This window comes from Vanellus vanellus (genome assembly GCF_965231255.1).
Source record: "Vanellus vanellus genome assembly, chromosome: 6".
NCBI classification, from domain to species: Eukaryota; Metazoa; Chordata; class Aves; order Charadriiformes; family Charadriidae; genus Vanellus; species Vanellus vanellus.
Window position 1 is genome coordinate 60,524,120 of NC_138911.1, and position 12,125 is coordinate 60,536,244.

Here is a 12,125-nt window from a genome sequence, read left to right on the forward strand (position 1 = left end):
ACCACTGCGTGGCTGTGAGTGGGGAAGAAGGTCCAGGAGCCCATGGGGTAATTACATCAACTGCCTTATAGCTCTTAGAGGGCATGTATCACACAAGGCAGCAGTAAAGGTGGAACAAGTCCCTCCCATTGCTGATACAACCCTCCCCATTGTTAAACTGAAGGGGCCCTCCAGTGGGTGGCTGTTTTCCAAAGACGGGACCCCCCAGCCCATGTCAGATGCTGGTCTTCTGAGACACGAGGGCCTCCATGAGCAGAGCCAGAGGCATCAGTTTACTCATGTCACACCGCCATGGTGGCGAAGCACACATCCAACACAGCTTGCCCCTGTATTCCCTCTAAAAGGCTGAGACCAATCATTTAAAAACAGGAAATTAAAATGACAAGTGGAGGAGACATCTCCTCTGCCCAGCTCCCTCCTTGGGAAACTCCATTCCCGTATAAACATCCTCTCTCATTAACCTTTCTGGACAACATCCCCGCCAAGCAATGAGAGCAGAGCCTTTTCTTCAAGTTAAGTTAAGATGAGCAAAAGATAAATACAGCATTTTTCCTCAATTACATCAAGCATTTTTAACAGATGGGATTATGAGGACATGCCAGCACCTTCTGGGAGCGTGAAGGGTCTGTGAAGTGGCGGGGCTGGTGGCTCCCGACATCTGCCCTGCCAGGGAGTCTCCGCTTCCCCAAAGGTGGGCAGCCCAGGCACACTGCGGCTGTGGGGGCCAGCTGGTATCTAAGTTGGCCTCAGGAGCAAACTGAAACGGAAAATGCTCTGTGCTTCAAGTCAATCCTGAGGTTTTCCTTGCTTTTAAGAATACTTTTGGTCAAAATGGTGGAAGATTCACTATTTTGCGGAGCTTAACACCCGCGTCTCACAGTGCAGCCTGTGTCCTATCATACTGCCCCACAGCCATGCGTGCTCGTAAAGGTAACAACAAAAATAAAAATAAGTAGTGCAGTGAATTCCCCTCCCCCAAAAGCCATGAACAGTCTATATATCCATTGCCATTCATCCAATGCTTGAGACGGGTCCTGCACAGCCAGCACTTTGAGGCGGGCAGGCTGCCGGCCACCGGTTCTCAGAGCCGGAGCAAAGCAACAGGCCCGAGTCACCTCCAGCAGGTGCCATAGAATCATAGAATTGTCTAGGGACCTTTAGGATCATTGAGTCCAACCACCAACCTAACACTGTCAAAACCACCACTGAACTGTGACCCTGAGCGCCACATATACACGTCTTTTAAATACCTCTGGGGATGGCAACTCCACTGCTTCCCTGGGCAGCCTGTTCCAATGCTTGATAACCCTTTCGGTGAAGAAATTTTTCCTAATACCCAATCTAAACCTACCCTGGCACAACTTGAGGCCATTTCCTCTTGTCCGCTTGTTACTTGGGAGAAGAGTCCGACCCCTACCTCTTTACAACCTGAAGAAGTGGAGAAGGGCAACTGGATAGTCAAGGACATAATCTTTCAGCCTTTAATTACAGAAGGGCTGGAGAAGGACTCTCCCAACACCAAGACGGGCCGGGCCAAGGGCAGCCCTGATGCCTCTTTAGCCAGGGGTTGGGCTCTGCCCCAGCTCCCATGCCAGTGTGCCAGCTGGTCCCAGGCAGGAAATTCCTGTAGCTTCTTCATATGTTTTGCAGTGCTGGGTGGTTTTTTCTTCATCATGCTCCCAGGAAAAGCCAGAGAACAAGCCCAGTGTGACCTTGCAGTTCAAGCCCAGAATGTGCAGAAAAGGACAAAGTGTGTTTTTGCCTTTACAAATTATTTTCCTTCTGAAGATGGGGAGTGGAAGGGTAAAGTAAACGTGTTTACAATGATTCTTGACCAGAAAAACGGAGCGGTCTTTGGGTGCCCAGGAGGGGACCCTGACACCCTGCGAGTGGCTGTGCTCTTCGCTTGGCTGCACAGATTTGCATAGGGGAGATATCTATAGCTGCTTCTCCTCTGGCAGGCAAAAACCGACAAGTCTATTGTCTGTCTGTGACACGAAGTGGAAGTTGCCAACAACGGGATGTTATAGAAAACCTTGTTGCTTCCAAGACAGGCCGAGCCTGACTCAATCTGATACCTCCAGCCACGGGCAGCTGATACGACACCGGGATCTGGCCACCAAGACACTGCGCTAATCAAAAGGACATCGCAGCGGAGAGACTATTGATCCAGCTTGCTCTGTGGTCCCTGACTGCTGTCTGGCAGGAAGCACTGCCTGTGAACCCATCCCACCGCAACACAGGAAACAAAAATGTTAAAAGCGAAGCCAAGAGGCAGAGCAGAGGGACAGACTGCCGCCCGCCGCCACTCCCTGCTCACACCCAGGGGCAGAGGAGGTCGGGGACCCACCGCCTCGTCGCGCTGATCACAGGCTCCGTCCTTATGGGCAGCAGGGTTGTATGTGCATCCCCACATCCTTCCACCCCTCTGCATCTGCCTGCTGGCTGCTAAAACAGTTAAACCGCCCGGCTCGGGACGGTTTCAGTTTGTCACATCTCACGTACAGCCCTCGCAGTGCTCGCTCTCTCTGATCATGTTCGCTTTCCTCAAAACATCACCTTATAAAAAATATCTAATTTGGCTGGGGGAGGGCGTTTGATATTTTTTCTGGGGTTGTAGGGTTGGGGTTTTTTCCTTCTTTTTTTTTTCCACCGAGCAGAGTCACTTTGGCATCCTGTAATTGGAAAGAGAGAAGGGAGGGGATCAGTGTGGTCCAGAGTCTTGAACTGCTATTAAAGGCAGAAAAGGAGGGACGGTAGTTTCCTTATCCCATCCTGGAAGGGCCACACTGTCTGTAAGGCCGGTGACTATGATTTAACTGTGTGATCTTACCCTGTAAGTGAAACGGATGGACCATGGCATGCACTTGTGTTCTTGATGCTGTCTCAGGGTGCCCACCAAATCTACCCTTCCAAACAAGATCTCCAGCCTCAGCATGCCCCTGTCTTTGTATTATGAAAATGGCTATTAATACAAGTATTATTGCTACTGGCACTTCAGTTTGATGTGAGATTAAATACCTGGTTTGGTACTGAACCACGGTGTTAAGGTCTTTAATTAAAATTAATTAAAATTGAGTAAAAATAGAAAAAAAATGTTTGAAACAAAGTGTTGTTTGACATTTTTAGAAAAGCAGGAAACTGTTCAGTTTTAATTTTCTTTAGCTTTCAGCCATTTCAATGTCATTGAATTTTAGCTTTTTTTTGTGGAAGAAACCCAGCGACTCCAGTTATGAGCTGTAAAGCTGAGAAAAATAAACAAGAAAAGTTTCACTTAGACTTTATCTGTTGCCAAATCAGACTGTGCCTTTTGCCTGAAGCACAGCTATATTACAGCAGAAATGCCGCAAGAAGGGTTTTCTCATAACATCCATGGTCATTGCCATCACTTACGTCCTCAGACAGGATTCACTTTGCTCATCCGGGATCACCTCGCTTTCTGTTTTGCCCAATCCTGGATTTTTTTCTCCCCCCATCGAAGGCAAACCCCTCTTTGCATGGTGGGGTATGTTATGGATCAAAGGCAACCAACAAGGGCAGCCAAACAGCATCACTTTGCTGGGGGCTAGCTGCAAAGGTGTCGGGACCACCAACCTCTGCTGTCCCACCAGGCACAAACGCCACCCAGGAGTGATTCCCCCTTGGCTGCTGGAGTCCTGCCCAGGGCACTGGTGTACGTAGGACCACACTATACTCGTATGCCCCACTTCACACTCACAGAGTGCCATCCCCATTTTCTGAAACACCCACTGAAGGACAAGTGTGGAAGGGTGATGCTGACAGCTGTTTTGGAGTCACTCCTGATTTACTCCACCACTACAGCTTATTTAGAGATTTCTATAGGAATGGCACTTTTTACTCCTGGTTGCACTTGGTGCAGTGTTACTGCTTGAGCGGTGACAAGGAGCAGGATTTGGGTCTGTATTATGGCCTCGTTATTTTGATAATGACTTCTGCCCAACAGATATTTTTCCCCTCTCTGCTGAGTGCAAGCCTCACACTGAACCAAAAGCTATCCAGAAGTGCATTAAAATGCAAAGCTATCTATAAGTCACCACAGGACCCTTTCCCTGAGCACCTTTGATAGGCTACATGGATAGTGCTCGTTCTATTTTATGAAAGACCCTGTTACGGTAAGAAAAAAGGGGGATGTGTTTTAAGTGACATGAAAGCTGTTACACGTTTTCACCAGGTCTGTCAAAATTTCACATACATAAAACAAAGTTGCAAAAAAAAAAAAAAACCACAAAAAACCCACACACACTTAACCCCTCCCCTACAGTCCAGTTCCCAGGGTCCTCAGTGCTATTTTGCATGCACCCAGCTGCCAGCTACAGGCATAGCCTGTACTGTTCAGCCAATAACTTTTTCTTGAACCAGATCTGAGTTTCCGCTGCCGATGGCATTGCTGTACAAACCGGGCAAGAACAGCAACGGAGACCTCTGTATAGGATACACCCATGTAACCGGAATTACAGAGGGTAGATATTGCAGAAAGAAACCAAGAAGCAGGAGAGACCTACGTGTAACCTGGTCTTACCTCTGCCCAACAGGCAGAGATGGTCCCACCACTGCCATGTCCAAAGGGTCTCCATTGGTGAAGTGGTTTGGGCTTCTCCCTGGTTGGACTTTTTCCCAGCCACATGTTCTGGGTGTCACAGAAGCGCCCCGGGGCTCAGCATCCCGAGCACTGCATGCCAGCACAGCTCAACAGTGGTGGCTCCAAAGGGGATGGGAAAAAGTTTGTTGTTCGGTAATTAAAACTGAGCTCCCCCACCTGGCACACAGCTAGGAGATGGAGCAGGGGAGGCTGCTGCGGAGATTTATCCTCCTTGGGGTGCAGCTGACGAGGGGTAGCACCCCCCTCACCATGCTGTTCTCTGAGCCCTGTGCCTGGCGTCAGGGCTGCAGACCCAGGCGCAGCCGGTGCCCCCACCCAGCACTGCCAGGGAAGCCCCTGGGGTGGGCCTGGGAATGAAAAACTGCTCCATGGACGAGCCCTGCTCACACGTGCGCAGCGTGGATGTGAACCCAACAGCAGCGTCACCACCAGAGAAAACAGCAAAGCAGTTGCCCCAGGGTTGCTCCAGAGAGAGAGAAGGGGAGCTGAACCCACTTTTACCTGGCTTAGGAGGGAAAAGAAAATCCAACTGCAGTCTTTCTGCAATAAATAGCTCTACAGTTTGCTTCTGCTCCTTTTTCTTTTTCCTTTCCTTATAGACCTCGGTCCTCTTTTTCTTGCTTTGACTGCCCAGGTTCTCCTCTCAGTGTAACCAAATGCCCAGCTACCCTGAAACCAATTTCTCCTCCCCCAGAGAGGAGAAATATAAAAGCGCACATTTTCTTCCCTCAGTTCATCTCTCCTCTCCACTTTCCGCAGATTTCCATCTCCCCTAACCTTAACTTTCTTCCGCTGAAAAAGTCCCTTGAAACAACTAATCCTCCTGCCCTCCCCCTCTCCCTCCCACCTCCCGTTTCCCCATCCTTACTCCTCTCCTGCTTCAAGTTTCTTCCCTTTCATCTGGTTTCTCTCCACCAGCTGCTTTCTCCATGCGCACAGCTCTCCCTTCCTTCCCAGCCTCTCTTCTCCGTTCATCCTATCATTGTTTTTTCACTCATGCTAATTAGGCCCTCTGCAAACATCATCTCTGCCTTCCTTCCCCCTCACTCCATTTCCATGCCTTCCTAACTCCTCTGTCCTGGCATTTTCCCCTCCAGGGTTGCCTTTAATACCTTCCTGGGATAAAGAGACCACCCAGCACTTCCAGAGGTGTGCATGGACTCTGGCAACCCACGCGAAAACACCCTTGCTCAGAAAGCTGACCCAGTCCCACGCCGTGTGCGTGTCCACCACCCTGCGCAGCTCAGCATCAGTGAGGAGCCACCATAATTACGATTTCCCCAACCGGGGCCCGCCAATTAAGAGAAAGAGGTCAAATCGTTACCAGCAGGTCAGCCCGCCAACGCCGGCTCTGCAAGCACAGCCGTGCAAGCCATCTTCCTCTCCCAGCATCCCCAGCTCCACGTGCAAATTCCCACGCTGCAGTCCCAAATCATGACTGTCCAGGTCGGACACGTGTGGCCATACTGCGCCCAAAATGCCGGCTGCCAGGAAGGGCTGCCGAGGTACGCACATCTCTCCCTGCGGAGGGGAATGGAGCCACACGGGAGCATTTCACGTCAGAGCTGCTGTTCACGCCACTGTCCCTCAAGGATGTATGTCACAGCAGCAGCATAACTTATAAACAGTCTTGCTCTGCATCCTGGTGGCAAGTTCCCAAGTCTCCAAATCGGTCAGGTCACCGACAGATTTTACAATTCAGATGCCAAAACACTGATATCAGGGCCAGCTCCAGTCAAGGAGTGGGGAGCAGAAGGTTTGCAGCTCCTGAGGAACCCAGCCCATTGCTGGGAGAGGAGATGGAGGGAGAGGTCAGAGGGTTTTGCTCTACTCCTGCACTTGTGCGTGCTTTTGCCAAAGCTGGGCTGGAAGAAAGTTTCCCCTCCCAAAAACGCCTTTGAGCTGCTTGTCCCAGGGGTATTTGTCCCAGCATGGCATCCCCAGGCAAAGATTTCTTGCAACCGTCAGAAAACAAAACGCTTGCAAAGAAAGCCAGTCCGGCTCAGTATATTTTGTTTCAACATCGCTTCATTTTTCCTTCTGATCATCACAGTTTGTCCGTACCATCAATCCTGCTACTGCGCTAGACTGCGCCCAACACAGAAAGATGAACTCTCCGGCGCAAGGGCAATCACCTAGACAATTCGCTTGCTTTTTAAAATAATTTGGAAGAAGAAAAGCAGATATTTTTTTTTTTTAAACTTTGAAAATGTTGAGACGTCACTTATCTGCCAGGGGCAGGCGTTCGCCAGTCACATCGCTCATGCGCACGATCCACCTGAGGATGCGGGAGGCAAACGCAGGCACTTAAAGCGTGTCCACTCGAAGCTGGCTTTTGGCCAGCACTGCCCGTAACACTCAGACATTGCCTTTTCCCAGGCTGCTTATAAAGGCCATAGGGGATAGCAGGTATGCTTCTTACAGGAGGTAATGGAGAAACTGGGGGTTGAGACGCATACATGCGTGGGCACCGCCACCGAAGCAACACCCAAAGCGCTGTTTTGCCGAGAACAGCCCCCAGCAGAATCCCACCTTCAGAGACTCGCTGCGGTGAGAGCCAAGCTGCCTACACACCTTGGGGGAACTCGCCCCGGCTCCTCACAGCCACTCCTCAAACCACAAGGAGCCCACGTGGAGCCAGCGGGACAGAGGACCGGAGAAGGGCTCTGCTGAACATATATGAGAGTTGGCACAGGGACACTACTGTCCCTCGCCAGCCCTGTGGGGTCTTTCCGAGGACAATGAGCCACCGCAGATGCAGCTCTGCCCTGCAGCTCTCCCCGCTTGGAGGAACACCCGCTTGGGATGTGTTTGACCCCACATGAACTTCTCCCTCCTCCCCCCTGCCAACTGCAAATGCGTCACCGAGGGACGTTGCCAGAGCCAACCCCGGTGAGAAGTCGGGTGCTTTTTATTGCGAAATCAATGAAAAATGGGGCAGTTCGCACATGAAACTATCCCCCAAAAATATTTTCACAGGGATAAAGTTATTCACATTTTTTGCATCGCCAAATCTAAAGGATTTTTTTTTTTAATTTTTTAAAAAAAAGTGTCAGTTGATTTCTTTCGCTCCCCTTTGATTCAAAAGCTGTGTTAGCAAACGCCACAGCGCAGCAGCAGTGCTGTAAGCTCCCAGACAGCCTCCTCATTAACCTTGCAGCACAGGCAGGTGAATGAATACCAGAGGAGTCCTTTAAATTGCTCTCTGCTTTTCCCTTGGCCTCCCACTCCCTGCTCCCCAGGACGCGGCTTCCCCTGGGTCCGCTGAGCAAACACAGACCATCTCCGCTTCCCCAAAAATCATGCTTCAGTACGCAACGGGCATAAACCCTCCAGGCTGAGGTTGTGCCCCCTCGCCTGCCCCTGGGTTCACAGAGGTTGAGGAGCATCCCAGCTCCTCCCCAGGTCAGGGCCAGTGGTCCATCCCGCAGGAGAGCTTTGCCGGGGCTGGGTTACCTGTGCACATCAGCATCCCCCCGGGGTTTGCGCCCCTGCCCACCCAAAATGTCGTTCCTCCACTGGTGTTCACCAGCTGCGGGGTGGAAGAAGCGTGCCCACCTCCAGCCGTGGCTTCACCCTCACCAGGTGTGAACCCCAGCGGGTCACACACAGCGCAAAAATTGGTGCTGGTCGGGTAGGAGCACAGGGAGGCTGAATTACCCCGAGCGCCGCTGTGAGCTGGGTGCTACACGCCGGGACCGCGCTGGCTGTGGGAAGACGGGTAATCTCTAATGAACCATGCAGCTGGAGCAGCCCTGACAAACACTATCTGATCAAGCATCAAGCCAGCCGATACCGCTCACTTGTCAGAATGTTTTAAGCCCATTCGGACAGGCAGCGGGAGCTCACGCCACACCAAGGCTCTGCGGCAGGGGGGGGGTCACAGCAGCAGCGGTCCGGTCTCCAGCAGCGGGTACTCGCTGCACCAACAAGCCAAACTCATGGTTCTCCTCTCATCCAGCTCCTGAAGCTGAAATCAGACAAAGCGACACGAAGAGAAAAACAGCGGCCCGTTTTAACCGTGCTTATTGATAAACAGTAGCAACAGCCCCAGCCAGCCAAAAAGAGGGAATTTTGAGACAGCGGCTGGCTTCAGCCAGGATTAACAGCACATATTCTGGAGATGAGGTACTGATGAAAGAGGAAGTGATAGGGACAGGACCAGCACCGCTTTCCTCTTAACAGCAGTGATTCATTCAAGAAAGTAAAGAAACTAAGTAAAGTTTTTCCAGAAAACAGAACAAAGTTTGTCCCTGCAATTATATATATATTAAAAAAAAACATTCCAAAAGAAGAGTTGTTTCTAAATTTTCCATTGATCTTTTGCAGTTTCCTTGGCCACTCTTCCCAGGAAAACCTTTAGAAATGTTGAGGGGGAGGGAGAGGAATGACAGGAGAAGGCTGTTGAAGCATGCCTGCAAGTTAATAAACAAAAATCAGTGTGGAGTGCTGTTCTGCAATGAAAATTTGATCATCTGATTTTCTAAGGATCCCACACTAGGTTTTTTCCTTATTAATTTTTAAGAAATTTGTGCATATTTCCGTGCAGCTGTAGTGTTAGTTTTACACACCCTCTCCCTGAGCCAGGCCTAAAATTCCCCTCTCTGACATGGAAATTGCTCTTGCGGAGACGCAGGAGAGGCACAGCTCCCCCCCCCCCCCCTCCCCATCCCCATGGCCAACACTGGACAAGGCGCTGGTAGCACATTTAGGGCCTTGAATGCCGTAGCTGACCTGGAGCAGGTATGAGGCAGGAGCAGCCCCTTGTGCAGGGTCTCAGGGCTGGAAGCTCCAAAGCTCAGCTCAGCTCAGCAGTGTAAGAACCAAGCATGGAGAGGGGACTCATCCTGCTCCTGGTGAAACAAGGACAACCCCCGTCTCCCTCAACACCAGCCCTGCAATGAAGGTGAACCTTTAGAAGTGCTCATTTCCTTTGACACACCTTAAAAAGAAAGGGGGGAGGGGAGAAGTCATTTAATGTGTATCATCTCCTGAAGCTTTTAAAATTCTTGCTCTCTGCTGTGGTCTGCCAAGTGCTGCCGGAGCCCTGACACCATATGGAGCAGAGGAACAGGACAGACACATGGGGTTAGAGTCACCTCTGTCAGCTCACAACCGACACGAGCTTCCCGTTCCAACTGCAGGCAACAGCAGGCGCTGAACACAAAAGCAGGACTTTTAAATCAAACTCCTAAAACCTGACAGGCTGCATCCTGGTTCACGAGGGGAACACTGAGGAAGGAATTTTCCCTCCCCTGAGCCTGGACAGCGTGTGAATACCCCACACCAGCTTAGATAAAGCATCTCTCAGCCTGGCAGCTTTCTCCTTGCCTCTCTGTGCTGCTCCACAAGGGAGCTGGGCATGTTTGTAACCAGAGGGTCCCCACAGCAACATGTGCTGCCAACTCCTAGCGCCTCCTGACCACGGAAGCCCACCTGGACTGCTGGTGTGGCCTTATGGCCCCTGGGGACAGCTCTGTCCCAAGGGACTGCTGAGGAGAACAGAAGCCCAAATGCTCCCCAAGTTACACTGGCAGCCCCGTGGAGGTAGGAATGGGAGAGTGAGGTGTCAAGGCTGTAGGTGGAAACGCGCTTGGGGAAAGGCTCAGGCTTCCCATGGTGGGTCTGATTCATTCCATCCCCTCCGCACACCTGGTGCGAACCCAGCCTGGACCAGGCTTGTAGAAGGGAAGCCAAAGTTTGCTCCTCAGCCATCCCCTTCAGCACTTGCACATCCATCAATTGCCACCAATATGCTACACACCAAACCCCCACTGAAACATCACCCACTGGGCTGCCTTCCTCTGCCACCCACAGGCTTTGGCATCCAGCAGGGCCATGGGCACGGTGGGTGCTCACCCCACCTTCTGCTGCTCATGTTCCTCCACTTACCCTTTCCCTATGGCTTTTGGGCTGAGGGCTATCCTGCCCTGCCCAGCACCTCCAACATTAACCATTAGCAGATAACCAAAAATAATGCCCTCCCTGCCACTGGCAGACACCTGTCTTAGGCTGTGGGTTGTGAAGGGAGAGAAATGCGTTTTCACAGGCTTTTTATGCCTTTGTGAGGTTCCACCACAGAAAGAAAAGGGGAAATCCAAGCGCCCTATTTCCACAATCAGCAGTACAATGTTACATAGCTACAAACCTGAACCTGAGATTATAAAGTAAGACTAAGTTGAAATTTAGTTCTTTTGCCTTCATTCAAGGGGTTGCATTTTCAGGGGGATCTTAATTACTTCTTCCAGCTGTAGGTCTTAAATAAGCCTGTCTGTCAAAAACTCACAGGTTGGGTTGAAGTGGAAATTTCTGTGAGGCCAAATTTGGAGCAGATAAAATTAAAGAAAAATAAACCACAGAAGAAAAAACAAAGTGACATAATGTACTAAAGTGGAATTAATTTTGCTTTCTTGCCAGCCTTCTGGAAGGAGTCACCGTGTCCCACACACCTGTGTCCAAGGTGTTGGGCAGGAAGAGAGGAGAGCTGCTACAGCGTTAATGCAGTGAAGACCATCTACCAAAAGTTGAGGAAAACCTAGAATAACTAAAGTCAAACTTCATTAGCTAACTCCTCGGTACAGCTGCATTTTATCATCTCCCAAGGTCAGTTTTCCTGCGAGAGAATGTCAAAGTCAGCAATTCACGCTTTTTTATTGATGTGCCACCTTGCAGTAGGTTCCATGTTAAATTTAATGGGTGCAATTTCCAGCAGGGCAGGCGGCTGTTGTGGTGTGTCACCTCCCCCACGGGGAGCCCTGAGCCCTGGCTGCAGCTACCCCGGGAGCCGGTTTGGGGCAAAGCCAGGGCTACCCTGGGCTCAAGAGGTGTTTGGCCACCAAAAGGGGGATAGGGTCCCACAGCTTCTCTGGCACCGCTCACACTGCACCACAGCCTTCCCTGGGGACAGCAGTCAGCCCAACATGAACAGCTCACAGAGCAGCAAGAATGCCAAAGCCAAGAGTCACTGTTGGAGCACCAGAGTCTACTGCTGAAGCACAGCCCCCTGAAATTTGTATGGAGAGTTGGCTTTAAACCCCGAAACCACATTTGGAGCAGATCAAGGCTCCCTCAGGTTATCTCCTTCCTCACTTTTTTTGCCTACAGACAAGGGATGTGTTGCTCAGCCGCCATAGAAGTTGGAAAACAAAGCATTTGGGATAACGTTTGGCCCCGGAAGAAGAGGACCCTCTGCAGAGGTCTGCACAGGAGGGAGCACCTGCAGCAGAGGTGGGGATGGTCTCCCCGTGGGAGGGACCAGCTTGCAGCCAGCAAGCCACGTTTGAAGGTGTATGCACTTTACAGCCACACCACACAGCTGCTGGCCAGCTGCCATGGCCGTTCACCAAGTCTGCCCTCACTGCTGGCAAAGCCCAGAGCTCTTCTTCGATGGAGGCACCCTATCACCCTCACCTCACCACCCAGCCAGCCCTGCGCACCCCCAAGTCCTCCACCCCAGCGTTGGGCTGGTCACCTGCCTGGAGCACCCTCCTGCCTCCATCCCCCT